The sequence below is a fragment of the Petromyzon marinus genome, unplaced genomic scaffold (assembly GCF_048934315.1).
Source record: "Petromyzon marinus isolate PM22_M1 ecotype Great Lakes invasive population unplaced genomic scaffold, UKy_Petmar_22M1.pri1.0 PM_G_Scaffold_55, whole genome shotgun sequence".
Lineage (NCBI taxonomy): Eukaryota > Metazoa > Chordata > Hyperoartia > Petromyzontiformes > Petromyzontidae > Petromyzon > Petromyzon marinus.
Window position 1 is genome coordinate 582,501 of NW_027423008.1, and position 5,000 is coordinate 587,500.

The following is a 5,000-nucleotide window of genomic DNA, read 5'->3' on the forward strand; positions in this document are numbered from 1 at the left end:
AGCAGGAATGCATGTGCAGTCAAAAAAGTGAATATTTTTCACGGATAGACCCCGTGAAACGCTAGAAATTGGCGGCGATGTCTCTCTTGTGGCTCACGGGGCTGTTAGGGTGGCACAGAAATCCCTCGGAATGGGAAAACGGGTCATTTTCGTGTCGCCACATTGCATGCGAACCGCATGAAACTTCCAGAGGCATTTGCAGCAGAAATGCATGTGCAGTCAAAAAATTGAATATTTTTCACGGATAGACCCCGTGAAACGCTAGAAATTGGCGGGGATGTGTCTCTTGTGGCTCACGGGGCTGTTAGGGTGGCACAGAAATCCCTCGGAATGGGAAAAAACGGGTCATTTTCGTGTCGCCACATTGCATGCGAACCGCATGAAACTTCCAGAGGCATTTGCAGCAGGAATGCATGTGCACTCAAAAAATGTGATATTTTTCACGGAGAGACCCCGTGAAACGCTAGAAGTGGGCGGGGATGTCTCTCTTGTGGCTCACGGGGCTGTTAGGGTGGCACAGAAATCCCTCGGAATGGGAAAACGGGTCATTTTCGTGTCGCCACATTGCATACGAACCGCATGAAACTTCCAGAGGCATTTGCAGCAGGAATGCATGTGCACTCAAAAAAGTGAATATTTCTCACGGATAGACCCCGTGATACGCTAGAAATTGGCGGGGATGTCTCTCTTGTGGCTCACGGGGCTGTTAGGGTGGCACAGAAATCCCTCGGAATGGGAAAACGGGTCATTTTCGTGTCGCCACATTGCATGCGAACCGCATGCAACTTCCAGAGGCATTTGCAGCAGAAATGCATGTGCAGTCAAAAAAAAATTGATATTTTTCACGGATAGACCCCGTGAAACGCTAGAAATTGGCGGGGATGTGTCTCTTGTGGCTCACGGGGCTGTTCGGGTCGCACAGAAATCCCTGGGAATGGGAAAACGGGTCATTTTCGTGTTGCCACATTGCGTACGAACCGCATGAAACTTCCAGAGGCATTTGCAGCAGGAATGCATGTGCACTCAAAAACTTCTATATGTTTCACGGATAGACCCCGTGAAACGCTAGAAATTGGCGGGGATGTGTCTCTTGTGGCTCACGGGGCTGTTAGGGTGGCACAGAACTCCCTCGGAATGGGAAAAGGGGTCATTTTCGTGTTGCCACATTGCATAGGAACGCCATGAAACTTCCAGAGGCATTTGCAGCAGAAAGGCACGTGCACTCAAAAATTTTAATATTTTTCACGCATAGACCCCGTCAAACGCTAGAAGTTGGCGGGGATGTCTCTCTTGTGGCTCACGGGGCTGTTAAGGTCGCACAGAAATGCCTCGGAATGGGAAAACGGGTCATTTTTGTGTGGCCACATTGCATAGGAACGGCATGAAACTTCCAGAGGCATTTGCAGCAGGAATGCATGTGCACTCAAAAACGTCTATATTTTTCACGGATAGACCCCGTGAAACGCTATAAATTGGCGGGGATGTCTCTCTTGTGGCTCACGGGCGCTGTTAGTTAGGGTCGCACAGAAATCCCTCGGAATGGGAAAAGGGGTCATTTTCGTGTTGCCACATTGCGTACGAACGGCATGAAACTTCCAGAGGCATCTGCAGCAGAAATGCATGTGCACTCAAAAACGTCTATATTTTTCACGGATAGACCCCGTGAAACGCTAGAAATTGGCGGGGATGTGTCTCTTGTGGCTCACGGGGCTGTTAGGGTGGCACAGAAATCCCTCGGAATGGGAAAACGGGTCATTTTCGTGTTGCCACATTGCATGCGAACGGCATGAAACTTCCAGAGGCATTTGCAGCAGGAATGCATGTGCAGTCAAAAAAGTGAATATTTTTCACGGATAGACCCCGTGAAACGCTAGAAATTGGCGGCGATGTCTCTCTTGTGGCTCACGGGGCTGTTAGGGTGGCACAGAAATCCCTCGGAATGGGAAAACGGGTCATTTTCGTGTCGCCACATTGCATGCGAACCGCATGAAACTTCCAGAGGCATTTGCAGCAGAAATGCATGTGCAGTCAAAAAATTGAATATTTTTCACGGATAGACCCCGTGAAACGCTAGAAATTGGCGGGGATGTGTCTCTTGTGGCTCACGGGGCTGTTAGGGTGGCACAGAAATCCCTCGGAATGGGAAAAAACGGGTCATTTTCGTGTCGCCACATTGCATGCGAACCGCATGAAACTTCCAGAGGCATTTGCAGCAGGAATGCATGTGCACTCAAAAAATGTGATATTTTTCACGGAGAGACCCCGTGAAACGCTAGAAGTGGGCGGGGATGTCTCTCTTGTGGCTCACGGGGCTGTTAGGGTGGCACAGAAATCCCTCGGAATGGGAAAACGGGTCATTTTCGTGTCGCCACATTGCATACGAACCGCATGAAACTTCCAGAGGCATTTGCAGCAGGAATGCATGTGCACTCAAAAAAGTGAATATTTCTCACGGATAGACCCCGTGATACGCTAGAAATTGGCGGGGATGTCTCTCTTGTGGCTCACGGGGCTGTTAGGGTGGCACAGAAATCCCTCGGAATGGGAAAACGGGTCATTTTCGTGTCGCCACATTGCATGCGAACCGCATGCAACTTCCAGAGGCATTTGCAGCAGAAATGCATGTGCAGTCAAAAAAAAATTGATATTTTTCACGGATAGACCCCGTGAAACGCTAGAAATTGGCGGGGATGTGTCTCTTGTGGCTCACGGGGCTGTTCGGGTCGCACAGAAATCCCTGGGAATGGGAAAACGGGTCATTTTCGTGTTGCCACATTGCGTACGAACCGCATGAAACTTCCAGAGGCATTTGCAGCAGGAATGCATGTGCACTCAAAAACTTCTATATGTTTCACGGATAGACCCCGTGAAACGCTAGAAATTGGCGGGGATGTGTCTCTTGTGGCTCACGGGGCTGTTAGGGTGGCACAGAACTCCCTCGGAATGGGAAAAGGGGTCATTTTCGTGTTGCCACATTGCATAGGAACGCCATGAAACTTCCAGAGGCATTTGCAGCAGAAAGGCACGTGCACTCAAAAATTTTAATATTTTTCACGCATAGACCCCGTCAAACGCTAGAAGTTGGCGGGGATGTCTCTCTTGTGGCTCACGGGGCTGTTAAGGTCGCACAGAAATGCCTCGGAATGGGAAAACGGGTCATTTTTGTGTGGCCACATTGCATAGGAACGGCATGAAACTTCCAGAGGCATTTGCAGCAGGAATGCATGTGCACTCAAAAACGTCTATATTTTTCACGGATAGACCCCGTGAAACGCTATAAATTGGCGGGGATGTCTCTCTTGTGGCTCACGGGCGCTGTTAGTTAGGGTCGCACAGAAATCCCTCGGAATGGGAAAAGGGGTCATTTTCGTGTTGCCACATTGCGTACGAACGGCATGAAACTTCCAGAGGCATCTGCAGCAGAAATGCATGTGCACTCAAAAACGTCTATATTTTTCACGGATAGACCCCGTGAAACGCTAGAAATTGGCGGGGATGTGTCTCTTGTGGCTCACGGGGCTGTTAGGGTGGCACAGAAATCCCTCGGAATGGGAAAACGGGTCATTTTCGTGTTGCCACATTGCATGCGAACGGCATGAAACTTCCAGAGGCATTTGCAGCAGGAATGCATGTGCAGTCAAAAAAGTGAATATTTTTCACGGATAGACCCCGTGAAACGCTAGAAATTGGCGGCGATGTCTCTCTTGTGGCTCACGGGGCTGTTAGGGTGGCACAGAAATCCCTCGGAATGGGAAAACGGGTCATTTTCGTGTCGCCACATTGCATGCGAACCGCATGAAACTTCCAGAGGCATTTGCAGCAGAAATGCATGTGCAGTCAAAAAATTGAATATTTTTCACGGATAGACCCCGTGAAACGCTAGAAATTGGCGGGGATGTGTCTCTTGTGGCTCACGGGGCTGTTAGGGTGGCACAGAAATCCCTCGGAATGGGAAAAAACGGGTCATTTTCGTGTCGCCACATTGCATGCGAACCGCATGAAACTTCCAGAGGCATTTGCAGCAGGAATGCATGTGCACTCAAAAAATGTGATATTTTTCACGGAGAGACCCCGTGAAACGCTAGAAGTGGGCGGGGATGTCTCTCTTGTGGCTCACGGGGCTGTTAGGGTGGCACAGAAATCCCTCGGAATGGGAAAACGGGTCATTTTCGTGTCGCCACATTGCATACGAACCGCATGAAACTTCCAGAGGCATTTGCAGCAGGAATGCATGTGCACTCAAAAAAGTGAATATTTCTCACGGATAGACCCCGTGATACGCTAGAAATTGGCGGGGATGTCTCTCTTGTGGCTCACGGGGCTGTTAGGGTGGCACAGAAATCCCTCGGAATGGGAAAACGGGTCATTTTCGTGTCGCCACATTGCATGCGAACCGCATGCAACTTCCAGAGGCATTTGCAGCAGAAATGCATGTGCAGTCAAAAAAAAATTGATATTTTTCACGGATAGACCCCGTGAAACGCTAGAAATTGGCGGGGATGTGTCTCTTGTGGCTCACGGGGCTGTTCGGGTCGCACAGAAATCCCTGGGAATGGGAAAACGGGTCATTTTCGTGTTGCCACATTGCGTACGAACCGCATGAAACTTCCAGAGGCATTTGCAGCAGGAATGCATGTGCACTCAAAAACTTCTATATGTTTCACGGATAGACCCCGTGAAACGCTAGAAATTGGCGGGGATGTGTCTCTTGTGGCTCACGGGGCTGTTAGGGTGGCACAGAACTCCCTCGGAATGGGAAAAGGGGTCATTTTCGTGTTGCCACATTGCATAGGAACGCCATGAAACTTCCAGAGGCATTTGCAGCAGAAAGGCACGTGCACTCAAAAATTTTAATATTTTTCACGCATAGACCCCGTCAAACGCTAGAAGTTGGCGGGGATGTCTCTCTTGTGGCTCACGGGGCTGTTAAGGTCGCACAGAAATGCCTCGGAATGGGAAAACGGGTCATTTTTGTGTGGCCACATTGCATAGGAACGGCA